Raw genomic sequence first — 14,072 nt, 5'->3', positions numbered from 1 at the left:
ATCAGATAAAGGGCTAGTTTCCAAGATCTATAAAGAACTTGTTAAACTCAACACCAAAGAAACAAACAATCCAATCATGAAATGGGCAAAAGACATGAAGAGAAATCTCACAGAGGAAGACATAGACATGGCCAACATGCATATGAGAAAATGCTCCGCATCACTTGCCATCAGGGAAATACAAATCAAAACCACAATGAGATACCACCTCACACCAGTGAGAATGGGGCAAATTAACAAGGCAGGAAACAACAAATGTTGGAGAGGATGTGGAGAAAAGGGAACCCTCTTACACTGTTGGTGGGAATGTGACCTGGTGCAGCCACTCTGGAAAACTGTGTGGAGGTTCCTCAAACAGTTAAAAATATACCTGCCCTACGACCCAGCAATTGCACTGTTGGGGATTTACCCCAAAGATACAAATGCAATGAAACGCCGGGACACCTGCACCCCGATGTGTATAGCAGCAATGGCCACGATAGCCAAACTGTGGAAGGAGCCTCAGTGTCCATTGAAAGATGAATGGATAAAGAAGATGTGGTTTATGTATACAATGGACTATTACTCAGCTATTAGAAATGACAAATACCCACCATTTGCTTCAACGTGGATGTAACTGGAGGGTATTATGCTGAGTGAAGTAAGTCAGTTGGAGAAGGACAAACGTTATATGTTCTCATTCATTTGGGGAATATAAATAATAGTGAAAGGGATTATTAGGGAAGGGAGAAGAAATGTGCGGGAAATATCAGAAAGGGAGACATAACGTAAAGACTGCTGACTCTGGGAAACGAACTAGGGGTGGTAGAAGGGGAGGAGGGCGGGGGGTGGGAGTGAATGGGTGACGGGCACTGGGAGTTATTCTGTATGTTAGTAAATTGAACACCAATAAAAAATAAATTAAAAAAAAAAAAACCCACCTTGGGGTCCAAGTCCCTACTCCGCTGTGTCAGGTATACTTAGACCCAAGCTCGAGCTTGTAAATAAACCCTCGTGTGTTTGCATCGGTGTCGGCTCCTTGGTGGTTTCTCGGATTCGCGATCTTAGGCATAACACAAATGATATAATGAATGCTGTTAAATGGTAATGATAGAATCTATGTGGCAGGTCTAGAGGAATTTACTGTAAAATTCATTCAACATTGCTATATATTTTAAAGATTTCATAATATTATGTAAGTATAAATATATAAATGACTTTATGCTTGCATATGCATAGAATACCTTCGGAAACATATCTGAGAAGCCAGTATAACTGGCTTGTGGTTGTCTCCTAGAGGTGTACTATATTGCTAAACACCAGAGTGGAACAGAGAGGCTTTCTTTTAACTGTATGCCTTCCTGTACTTCTAAATATATACCATATGCACGTATGATATACATCAATTGGAAGAAGGGATGTCTCTAAGACCTCTCCACACCAACACATAATCAGTAAATCACTATTTTCTTACTCTATGCTATCTTTATGATGCACAACATTATGATGAAGAGAACAAAGGCAAGAGAAATGTAGATAAAGTTAAATTTCCTTACAGTTTGCAGCCCATTGATAAACACCTAAGACATGCAGAGTGTTACGTTCATCAAGGAACTTATAGCTGCCCTAATGTCAATGCTTTGCTAGATACTAAAATCAATCCTAGCTTGACAATAGCCAGATCCCCAGCACAACTTTTTCTGCCCACAGGTCCTGTCCCTGCACTATAATAAAAAGCACCTTTTTACACTGGAAAATATCTCCAGAATTCTTTCTGACTGTTGAGCTCAATGATCCTGCATCATTGATGTACAATGTACATCATTGTACATACAGGGAATTGCATCTTCTGTCATTGGGACTTTGAGCACCGGTACAAACTTGGTGAGTTACTCTTTCTCTCTTTACTTTCATTTCAGGGGCTTTTCAAGGAGTGCAGTCTTATTGGAACACTTTCATGTCAATTGCTCAGGATACAGACCTCTACTCTGTGGTTGCTCTATGGGATGGAAGAAAAGCCTGAGTTTTGGCTGGAAGTTTGTACCTTGGCCAAATGGGAATAAGACCCAGAAATTGAGGCTCCCTTTTTATTTCTATTCTTCTAAAAAACTGTCTTTCTTGGGCATGTAGTAGCCCTTCATATCACTAGGAAGTTTTCAATCTTAAGACTGTAGGATTTCCTTCTCATTGGCCTCATGTGATCCGCTCTACACACCTGGTCTAGCCACTTCTGGTCAACAGACCTCCACATGGAGCAGGCCCAAACTGAGTTAGGGACAAACAGGGCTAAGCAGGGCTAGGTAAGGGGCCATGGAAGCAGGCTCACAACATTACTAAAAATGCTGAGGTGTAAGGAAACCAGAGATAAATGAACAAGCTAGACCACCCAGCCCTAAGGTGTGGGTGGGGAGGGTGTCTCATTATTACTTCTACTGGCAACCAACAAAGAATAACCAGACCCTGGTTATCATGAGTCCTTACTCAATGGTGATATCAATGGAGATGTTAAAAGGATTTAGATTCCCTGATTAGGCTTCCAATGAAAGACCAACCCTACAAGCCCTCAGTGGCAACTCTGTTGGGACCCCTCTCACTTCTGAGAGCTTTCTCTGTATCTTTACTTAATAATAAACTTCTGTCCCTTTACTCACTCTCCTTTGTTTGTGAGATTCATTCTTTGATTCCATGAGACAAGAACCTAGCTCTCCCATATCAAAACCAGTACCCAATTAATTAAAACCCAATCAGGGACCATTTCCTAGGGATATCGCTATAAAGACCACACATTTTGGAATATCATTTAGGCCACGGTGGATTTCCATTTTCACTATTTCCATTCTATTATTTACATTTTGCTATTCTATGTCAATGACCCCTACTGACTACTTAGATTGTCACATTCCTCCTAAAAATTCTTAGCATCTCCATGGGTTAAAACAACAGGCAGTCTCTTTTGGTCTATTGGCATCTACTGTGTCCCAGGAAGAATAATAGAAAAGCAAAGGAGCATCAACACCTTTTCAGGAGGACAGATAGGTGTTCATAATGACTTTTTGAGGGACACTTCTGATTGTTTTGAACACTGGGGACCCTTGACATTATCCTGAGTGATATGTGACCCATGAATCTGGGGGGATTATAATAATAGACTTTTCTTCTCCAGTCCCCAAGGAGTCTGCCTTGGGGTGTCTCTTAACCCACTGGAGCCAATTTGGATTACAAGATAAAAAGAAAAAAAAAACAAAACAAAAAACTCATCTTCTACAATGACACATGGCCTCAGTACTCCTTAGGAGCTGAGGAAAGATAGCCCATTAGTGGGTTCTTAAACTTCAGTACTATTTCTGCCATGATCCTGTACATGCTTCCCTCTTCTTCCTGAATTACTTGTCCCATCTTTGTTTCTTCTCAAGATCTGAAATATATCTTAAGAGAAGTAGATGAATGTGGCCTGACTCTTATATGGGAGATTTTTCTCCCTCATTCATTTCTCGGGTTAATAGCTATGATAATTGGAGCCAATTGTCTGGTTAATCTACCTTGGGATGAGGACTTTAAGGAATATTCCCAAGCAGCTGCCAAAACTTCTTTTGTTTAGGGGAGGTTGCCTCTCTTCTCTTGCCTGACATGGACTGCCTATTTTCACTTTTTGCTGGTGGAAGGAAAACAGATATTTGTTCATCTAAGCTGATGAGCCTTAGGACTGAGAATCCTCTTTCTCTGCCCTCAAGGCTCTTATCTCTTCCACCCTTGCTGGCACCACCTCACCTCTTTGGCTGTGGATTAGGGTACAAAAACACATCCACCATGGACATGGCTTGCATAACCTGCTCCTACATCATCCTCAATGCCTCTTGTGCCACCGGTTCTGCTTCTTTTACCCTTGCTATCAAGGAGCAAATAGCTCCCAAACTGTTGGGCCATCTCCTTATGAGGTTCAAAGTGGATCACCTCCCTAATCCAGGAACACCTTCCTGTACTTAAACCACCTACTTCAGATTTTCCCACAGGTGTCCAGGTAAAATTTGACAGTGGGGAACAAATTGAGTAACTTTTAAATTTTTTTTGGTAAAGATTTATTTATTCCAGAGAGAGAGAGCAAGAACAAGTGGAAGGGAGGGTGGTACTGACAGAGGGGGAAACAGCAGAGGAAGAGGTAGAGAGAGAAAATCTTAAGCAGATTCCACACTGAACAAGGAGCCTGATGTGGGGCTTGATCCTAGGACTCCAAGATCATGACCTGAGCCAAAACCAATAGATATGCTTTTAGAATTATCAGCATTAAGTATAAAATGTTCAATCTACCAAGATTTACTGAAGGTCAAAAAAGTTTTCATGGGTGATTGTTAAAAAAAACAAGTAGGTTGAATAAATAAAAAGCTTCTTGGTTCAAAATATTTGGTAACATGGGCAGCCCGGGTGGCTCAGCGGTTTAGCGCCTGCCTTCAGCCCAGGGCCTGATCCTGGAGACCTTGGATGGAGTCCCACATCGGGCTCCCTGCATGGAGCCTACTTCTCCCTCTGCCTATGTCTCTGTCACTCTATCTATGTCTCTCATGAATAAATAAATAAAAATCTTTTAAAAAATCGCAGATGGAGATTAAAAAAATATTTGGTAACATAAAACTTTAAACTTCTGCTTAGCTAGATAATAAACTGAATTGAATTTATTGGATACTAAGTCTTTTCCAAATAAGATAAAGTACTGAAGCATTGATTACTGAATAGAGGTTTGTGCTTCTGGCTTCTTATTGCAGAGAAACTGAAGATCCTTGGGTCTGTTGGTAAACATGCTTTGTGCTTTATTATAAGATTGTACTATGGAATATATTATGAAATACATTTATAAATCTCAGAATTAGAGAATTCTGGTATAATAGTTCACAATTGGTTATCACTTAATTTTCACTGGAGACTGAGGCTTCTGAGAGTAAAAGTTCTGATAAATATAGCTCAGAATACTGGGAACAATGGGGGAAGCAAAAAATAGAAAAATAGGAGCTATAGGAGAAAGATACAAGGAATGAGAATATATTTTGTTGAAGGAAGAAGAAAGTAATTTTTCCCTAAAATGAGACTGGTTATTTAGGGAGAAAAAGCTTAGGACAAAATCTGAATGAAAAAAAAAAAGAAAGTTGTAGAAGGTTTGTGAAGGGAAATCTTTGCACAAGAATTTTATATATGATCAGGACTAAGGTTGAAACGAATGGACTTTCAAAGTGCACTGGTATAAGACTGAAATTCTGCTTTTCTCTCCATTAAAAACAAAGTATTCTTGAATTGTTGGTTTGTTCTTGATAAAGAAAAAAAGCAGGGTAGCCCCAGTGGCTCAGCGGTTTGGCACCGCCTTCAGCACAGGCGTGATCCTGGAGTCCCAGGATGAAGTCCCACATTGGGCTCCCTGCATGGAGCCTGCTTCTGCCTCTGCCTGTGTCTCTGCCTCTCTCTGTGTGTGTCTCCATGAATAAATAAATAAATAAAATATTTTTAAAAAATTAAAAAAGCAGATTCCTCATCTGCTCAGAAAACCAAAGTTTCTATGTTTTGTCTTTCTCAAGTCTTTGTTTACTTAATAAAGTCAAAACTTCCTCAATATTAAAGAAGCGAAGTTCTACCAACACCTATACAACTCCCTGTAGAATCCCTTATTGCTATCTTGGTTAAATATAAGTCTTAATTTTATAATTATCTGTAATCCTATTTAAGGCAAGAGCTTTAAAATATTGAGTTTTAAAATAAAATCTTTTTTTTTAAAGATTTTCTTTATTTATTAATGAGAGACACAGAGAGAGGCAGAAACATAGGTAGAGAGAGAAGCAGGATCCTCACAGGGTGCCCCATGTGGGACTCGATCCCTGGACCCAGGATCACACCCTGAGCCAAAGTCAGATGCTCAACCACTGAGCCACCCAGATGTCCCTTTTCTGAGGGTTTTAACAAATTTCACAAGATCTGAATTGTAAATGAAATCTTTTTGACTTTGGTATGTTAAGGTACTTGGGAAGCACTGTCAAATAAATAATAATAAACCTTAGGTTGTATTATTTAGATAAATGCTATAACTGTTCCAGAAATGACATGAAATTCCTGACATTTTAATATATTCTGGTATAAGATCTTCACTTGATATTTTGATTAGTGAAATGTTATGTGTCACCGAAACAAGCAGATTTCCTTGTCAGCTATATTATAATGAACTCTCATATCAGAACTTTAACCATGTCCATTCTTGAATCTTTTGTCATTTATAGTTATTATTCTTATTCTCTTGCAAAATGTGTTTCATCTTCAAGGAGATTCATGGAAATGACTTTTGACAAATACAGGTTTTTGATATCTTTAATACCATAAAACTAAAATGGCTAAGAATTTCCAGAACTAATGGAAAAATCTGCATTCAAACTGAACCAGAAATAGTAACATGATACTAAATGAAATGAAGAAGATGACTATACTTTTTATTACTCTTGTTTGAAACGTTACTGGTTCTCTAATGTTTGTTCTTCAAGATTAAGGAAACTTTCTCTTAAGGTATCCATGATATATAAAAACTTGATAAAATATTCCTTTCTGAACAAATTGAAGCATCTAACTTTTCCCCCTACCTGGTCCCTCTGAAACTCAGAAACTCTCAGTGAGTATTCTTTCATCCATGGCAATTACAATTATTTGCTTAAGTTTAATGAGAATCTGTTCTCCTTATAACAGGACACCATTGGAAATACTGGTTATATTACCAAGGCTTTAACTGGGATGTCATATTTGAGAGAGACATGCATAGACTCAGATATAACCAGATGGCTTTAAGGAACTAACTTTATGGAGCCATAAAGTCCCTTGGAAGTGTTGGTGTGATACCTGCTTACAGAGTTCCTAGAAGCCTTCCCAGGTGAGTAGAGAATGTTACCTCCTGTCAGGTGCAGGAAACTCAGGATATTTGGGGCACTCAAGAATAGGAATTTTCTCAAATTTCAAATCTCCAGGCAATGCAGGCAAGTCTAATGACAAGTATTTGGTTTAGCTTCCAGCCTCAAGAAGCAGTTGTAGTGCTCAAGATTGCAAATCCGAGAAACCAACAAGGGGCCGACACTGATGCAAGCGCAGGAGGGTTTATTAGCAACCTCGAGCTTGGGTCCAAGTATACCCCACACAGCGGAGCAGGGCCTTGGACACTGAGGTGGGTTACAGCTGGGTTTTTATGGGCTGGTCTAGGGGGATTTCCAGAAGGGGTGGAGGAATTTCTTAAGCTCTGTGCTCATTCTGATATGGGGCTTTCAAGGGCGTTCAGCGGTTTTTCCTGTTGCTTATCTAGGAGCCAAGGGTGGGGAACATTTTCTGAATTTCTTGGGTCCCACATGATTAAAAGGGGGCACCTGGGGCAGCCCTGGTGGTTCAGTGGTTTAGTGCCGCCTTCAGCCAAGGGCCTGATCCTGGAGACCCGGGATTGAGTCCCACATCGAGCTTCCTGCATGACCTGCTTCTCCCTCTGCCTGTGTCTCTGCCTCTCTCTCTCTCTCTCTCTCTCTCTCTCTCTCTCTGTGTCTCTCATGAATAAATAAATAAAATATTTTTAAAAGGGGGGGTCACCTGTGTGGCTCAGTGGTTGAGCATCTGGCTTTGGCTCAGGTCATGATCCCGGGATCCTGGGATTGAGTCCTGCATCGACCTCCCTGCAGGCAGCCTGCTTCTCCCTCTGCCTATGTCTCTTCCTTTTTCTCTGTGTCTCTCATGAATAAATAAATAAAATCTTAAAAAAAAAAAAAAGAGGCAATTAAAAATTCAATTTAGAAAAAAAAAATTCAATCTAGAGATTCCTTATAAAAGTTCCACCAAAGCAGATTTTAAAAGATCTGTATGATCAATTGACATTCTTGCTGAGCTTATGTAAAGTTAAGCTCAAGGCCAAGTTATCTAAAAGGAGACTTGTTTTACAAACAAATTAGTCTTGATTTGGCTATCTTTTAAAAAAATGAGGATGACTATATAGAGAGAAAATGTTTCAATAACACATCTTTGTGGATATTAGATTTTAATTTATTATAAACTGGACTAAATTATGAATTCTTCTGGTTTCTACAAATATCTAGCTATGGGTCTCCAAACTAAGGTTTCCACTCTTCTTCTAGTCTCTTAACTTGATGTCATTAAAAACTAAAACTGCTGTTTTTCTGGAAGCCCTAAACAATGATGCTGGACAACTTGAGGTTGGCTTCAGAGAAAGCCAAAGATTGGCAAAGTCAATCTTTGCACCTGTCGCTCTATGGGCCATTTTAAAGGATCACCAAAGACATTTGAATTACAAACCAGGAAAACCCATCTGATTCACACTGCCTGTTCTCATTCTATCTGAAGATGGTTCAAGCCTGACATCTAAAAATCTCAGTGGCAGCGCTGGAGACTTGGACATTGAGTTTGTCATTTGCTCCAGCCATTAACTTAAATTTTCCCTTTGTTTCCATAGAAGTTCCTCATAATTACCTGATTTCCTGCTAAACAAAACAGAGTCCATATGATGGCTAACACCACCTGCTACACAATTAAGGCCTTAAGTGACTTTCAAATAGCATTACATTATCAAACACTGAAATAACACAAATGAGTAAAGCAGTTCTATAAAACTGAATGGCCTTAAATGTCTTGACAGCAACATGAGGAGGAACATGAGCCATTATTAAAATAGAATGTTGTATATATTCCAGATTATCACAAAAATGTAACAGGACTGCCAGCAGATATGGATTGGTGTTTTAAACGATCTCTCTCTACTTTAGTGATTTGCTAAACTCCTGGACTGGAGGTGGGTTTTGGACAACTATCAGGTCTTTTTATTGGGCCTCTTTTTATCATAGTAATCCTAATCTTATTTTGTTGCATTTTCTGATGTTTCTTTGCCTGATGCTGAGACTCCTACACTGCTATAACTTCCAGCTGATAGATGATGCTTTCTGCTCAAGGAGGTTCATGTATGTTGCCTGCCTTGGCTTTGGCTGTCTCTCCCTTTGGTAACTCTGATATATAGAATTCCCCACCTGACCAATGTTAACCCATAGGTAGAGACATCACTATGATGAGGGAGCAGAAGGTGAGCTGATGACAAAACACAAGCTGACATCCTGCAAACCCCTCCCCCTACTCCTGGATGGGATATGTGTGACATTCCTCCAGGAAGTTCTGAACCATCTTAATGTTAATGCCTTGCTAGAGGGAAAAACAGCCTTAACTTGACAATGGCAAGGTCTCAGCATCCTTAGGTTCTCTTTAATATAAGAAAATCTTCTTAAAACCTCCCTGTTCCTTACCTACCCCAACTCCCAAGTCTATAATTAGCCACCCCTCACAACCCTGGGACAGCAGCTCTTCCTGCCCACAGGTCCTGTCCCTGTGCTTTAATAAACCACCATTTTGCACCAAAGACCTCTCAAGACCTCCTTCCAGTCCTTGGCTCTGGACCCCACCCCACCAAACCTACCAATATTCCAAAACTACATCACCTGTGCCCCTGTGCAGCAGGGAGAAGCTTTAGGAGATAAGACCTTCCACCACCAGCAACCTTAAAGATTTAAGGGTCAAAATTGCTCAGGGGGGGAAATGAGGAGGAGTACAAAGGCAAGAGAAATGTAGATAAAATTAGATTATCTTACAATTTGCAGTCCATTGATAAATACCTGAGATGTGCTGAGTGTGATATTCCTCAAGGGACTCACAACGGCCTTAATGTCAATGCTTTGCTAGAAACTGAAATCAATCTTAGCTTGACAATAGTCAGACCTCCAGGATCCTGCAAAGGTTCTTTAACCTATGGAAATCACTTTAGAGATTTCAGTTACCTCTGCTCCACCCACCTGCCCCCAACTTAAAAATACAGAATCAGTTGCACCTTACGATCCCAGTGCAGCTCTTCCTGCCCCCAGGGTCCTGTCCCAGTGCTATAATAAAAAACACATTCTTGCACCATAAAATGTCTCAAGAATTCTTTCTTGATCATTGCTCTCAATGACCCCGCATTAGTTCTATTATATATTTATGGTCAGTATGTTTACTGTCTGGTGTTCACAGTAGAATGGAAACTCTGTGATGGCAGAGACTTTTTCTCCCTCAGTACTGTATCATCAATCCCCAGCACAATGCAGGGATGTTCTTGATACAAACAAACAAACAAACAAACAAACAAAACCAACAACAACAAAACCTGACCAACTGCTGTTTTCAAGAGAGCAGAGAGGGAAAAATATTTACTTATTCCATGGCCAGGCCTGGGCAAGAAAGCCAAAGGGTACTGGTCCATGGATGGCTGTTAAAACAGGAGAGAGGGCGATGGGGAAGGAACATGAGAGAAAACCAAACACAGATGGCTTTACCATCTCTGAAATTGGGACTCCATTTTTATTTCCTTTTGGCGCTGATGTGTCTGAATCAGGGCACATACTGGGTGTAGCCTAGGATCCCAAATATTCCACGGAGGGGTTTGGAATTTTTTTTTTTCTCCCTCTGAATTCATTCTACTATGGATGCTGATGGTCACATATAAACTTTTTAGGCTGCCACAGAAGCTACACTTTAAATCTGAACAATAGAGGGTCTTCCCCTAGGAAGCTTGTCTTGGCACTCATCTGAAATAGTCAAATCCTTTCTCTCTTTCTCAATATAGTACATTTCCTAAGTGCCACGTCCCAGTTAAATAAGGACCAAATTCTGAGTTCTCTCTGCTTCCTATTTTCAGCCTTTTCAGCTCCATGCAACCCTCGGATTCTGGGATTACCTGAAGCAGCTGCACAACCCACAGGGTGGGAAGACTCTTGCTCTCTTGCCAGCTAAACTTGAGAACAAAGTTTTGATTTCTTTGACAATCTGGATCTATTTTTAGAGATATTAGGATGACTCACCTCTCCTGACATTTGTTTCTATAAAAACTAACTTTAAAATGTCACACTTCTAACTCTGTACAAAGAGCAAGAGAAAAGCTGCAAAAGCAATTGAACCAGAAGAGGCCTCCACTTGAGAGTTGCTTTCATCCTGCCTTGTGTGCCTTCCTTCTCATTCCCTCCTGAGATTGATGCCCCTCTCCTGACCACCCCCATGGAGCTGCAGCCTGCAGGTGTGTTGTTTGTGTCAGTGACCCAGACCATGGACCTCTAGGAGCTGTGAAACAGTTATAGAAGCCAAAATAAAATGAGCCCATGCTGGCATCGCTGCCTCTGAATGTGAATTATGAAAATATTATCAACGGAGTATACATACAGTTCACAGAAATATTAAAAGATAATTGTTTGAAGCATATACAACAACACAGAAAATTGTTCCTGATAGAATATTCAGTACATTGCACCTCTCTTTTATTTCATTTAAACCTCTCAGGGGAAGTTGACAGACTTGGAGCAAAGAGGATAACAAAGAATAGGAGGGAATTGATATGTACATCATGAAAGATTTCCATATTAAGTGGGAAAGAAAAAGGCAGACTCCAAAATGAATAGATAAAATGGGGAAAGAGAAATGGACAAAAATGCAATCATACTTCCAAATGCAAAGTTCATTGTGAAGCTGGACTTACAAAGATTTTCTTTTCTCTGGCAAAAATTTCTAATTTCCATGTGTTACTTTAAAAATGAAAAAAAAAAAAGTATAACAAACTTGAAAGAATGCTCCTTTAATAAGGTTCTCTAAATGAATACATATGTGTATGTTTAAAGTGCATTTACTTTTAATGTTTGTGAATTCCTGGATTAGTTACATTAAAGGATTTGAGGTGTCCAAGAATCAAATGGTGCAAACAAAAATCTACTCTGGCTTTCATGTGCCAAAGAGCTATTACAGGAGCAAGCTGGCAGGACAGGAGAATGGGTTCTGGCTAGGAGACAGAGGCAATAAAAGTCTGAAACTGCTGAGAAAGGTCTCATATATCCAAATTAACTAGCAAGTAAGAGGAATAACTCAGCTGGAGTTCTAACCTGGGGATACTGACCCTACAAAGCACCAAATAGATCTGAAATATTTACTGAGCACTTATCATATGCTAAATATCCATATCTAGGTTCCATAAGGAAAACACAAAGATATACCAAAATGTGCCATTTTTAAGGTATTACACAATCTGGAAATTCTACAGATAGCCACTCTTCAAGGATTTTTTTTTTTAAGATTTTATTTATTCATGAGAGACACACAGAGAGAGGCAGAGACACAGGCAGAGGGAGAAGCAGGCTCCATGCAGGGAGCCCATGTGGGACTGGATCCCAGGACCCTGGGATCACACCCTGAGCCAAAGTCAGACAGACTCTCTACCCCTAAGCCACCTTCAAGGATTAAAAGATGTGAGGCCATTGTACATGCAAAGGAATTTCAGGTAAGGGACAACTGGAGGAAATTTTAAAAACCCTAGATCACAGGGGGACTTTTCCTGAATCTTGAGTGATAGGAAAATATTGAGGTTCAGGAGAAAATGGTCAAGAAAAAATTCTTGAGATGTCTTTGGTGCACAAAGGTGGTTTTATTAAAGAACAGGGACAGGACCTATACACAGAAAGAGCTGCATTGGGGTTGTACAGAGTGGCTGCTTATATATTCTCAAGTTGGCAGGGGGTTAGGGAGAGCATAAATCTCTCTCTCTCTCTCTCTCTCTCTCTCTCTTTTTTTAAAGATTTTGCTTATTTGAGAGTGAGTGAGGGAGAGCACAGAGGGAGAGGGAGAAGCCCACTCACTGCTGAGCTGAGTCCAATGTGAGACTTGATCTCAGGACTCTGAGATCATGACCTAAGCCCAAGACAAATGCTTAACCATCTGAGCCACCCCGGTGCCCCTTTATTTTTTTTTGGAGGTGGAGAGCATACGTCTCTAAATAATTTGGAAGCAAGGTTTCCAGGACCTTGAGGGGCTAGCTGTTGTCAGGAAAAGATCATTTATTATTATTGTTCAATAAAAAACCTGAGTCATGAGACCCTGCAGATATATATCAGTAGGCCATATGCTTGGAGGATGATTGCTAATATATAGCTTTGGAAGTAGAGATAAAGGAAGTTTCCAAAGGAAATTTTATATGTTAAAGAAGATTTACAAGGTTCTGGAGGGCAGGCTAATGTTAAGCTAAGGCTGCCATCTGCCCTTAGCAAAGTATTAACATTGAGGCAGTTGATTTCCTACAGGAAGGTCACTCTGCCTGTTTCAAGGATTTGTCAATGGGCTGTAAGTTGTAAGGAAATTTAATCTTTTTTCTTTTGCTTTTGTTCTTTATATCATTGAGGACAAGTGAAAGAAGGAATAGTTTTAGAAGTGGGAAGATCAGTCTGCCTTGTGATAATATGATGCTTTGAGATAAACTGCAATTCAGTGTATTTAGTTTCCAAAGACATTCACAAATTCTCAATAAATATGATATTATAAATGAGTGAATGAATAAGTGAATGAGTAAACACTAAGTACATCGTGAAGTGCACTGTGTGTATTTGAAGAAGGTGGTGGGGCTTGAAAATTTGTGTGCACTCTGCCTCTGACACTTATCATCAGGGTCAAGCCATGAATATTAAAGTCTATGACTCTTACACTGAGGATCAAGGTTTTCTCCAGTCCTTGTTTTCTAGCATCTGATTCAAAAGTCTTTTTTCAGATTCCCCCTTGTTCTTCATTTTAATTGTCCTCTTACCTTTCTATTCTTTGTTTATGCCTGCTTGATTTGTTGACTCATTTTTAGGTTGTGTTCAGCCTGAAATTCTCTAGATATTGTCTTCACTCACCCATCATCTTTCATGCTGCAAAAATGGGGCATGAAAAATGTGACCACTATTCCTTGCACCCAGGCTTTTGGGCCCAGACCTCAGAGTCTTGTCTAGAAAAGGTTTCCTGAATTGGGTGAGGAATACCTCCACTAATGCTGTGATGAGTTTGCTAGGAGAGAAGGCTGGATTCTAGTTCCACCAACTCCACTAATTAATTTTGGGTTCTATAATTTAGCTGTCAACAAGACAGATATAGTCTCTACCTCATGGAATTTGCATTCCAATGAAGGAAAAGATGAGGGATATGACCATAAGTTTGGAGTTAAGTGAAAGACATTAAAGGGTATTAGGTTCAGCAGTGATGTGATCCCAATTATGTTCTAA

General features: G+C 39.9%; 1 protein-coding gene across 1 annotated transcript in view; it reads left to right on the top strand.

Annotated features, from left to right (window-relative positions):
* Positions 1-7,134, top strand: part of GUCY1A2 (guanylate cyclase 1 soluble subunit alpha 2) — a 425,713-nt gene extending 418,579 nt beyond the window's left edge. Inside the window, exons 10-11 of the transcript XR_013376761.1 lie at positions 6,688-6,868; positions 7,001-7,134. The gene's annotated coding sequence lies outside the window, so the exon portion shown is untranslated. The remainder of the gene's footprint in view (positions 1-6,687; positions 6,869-7,000) is intronic.
* The last annotated feature ends 6,938 nt before the right edge of the window (positions 7,135-14,072 follow it).

This window comes from Canis aureus, chromosome 3 (assembly GCF_053574225.1).
Source record: "Canis aureus isolate CA01 chromosome 3, VMU_Caureus_v.1.0, whole genome shotgun sequence".
NCBI lineage: Eukaryota > Metazoa > Chordata > Mammalia > Carnivora > Canidae > Canis > Canis aureus.
The sequence above is the reverse complement of the archived record's forward strand: the minus strand, read 5'-3'. Positions and strand labels throughout refer to the sequence as shown.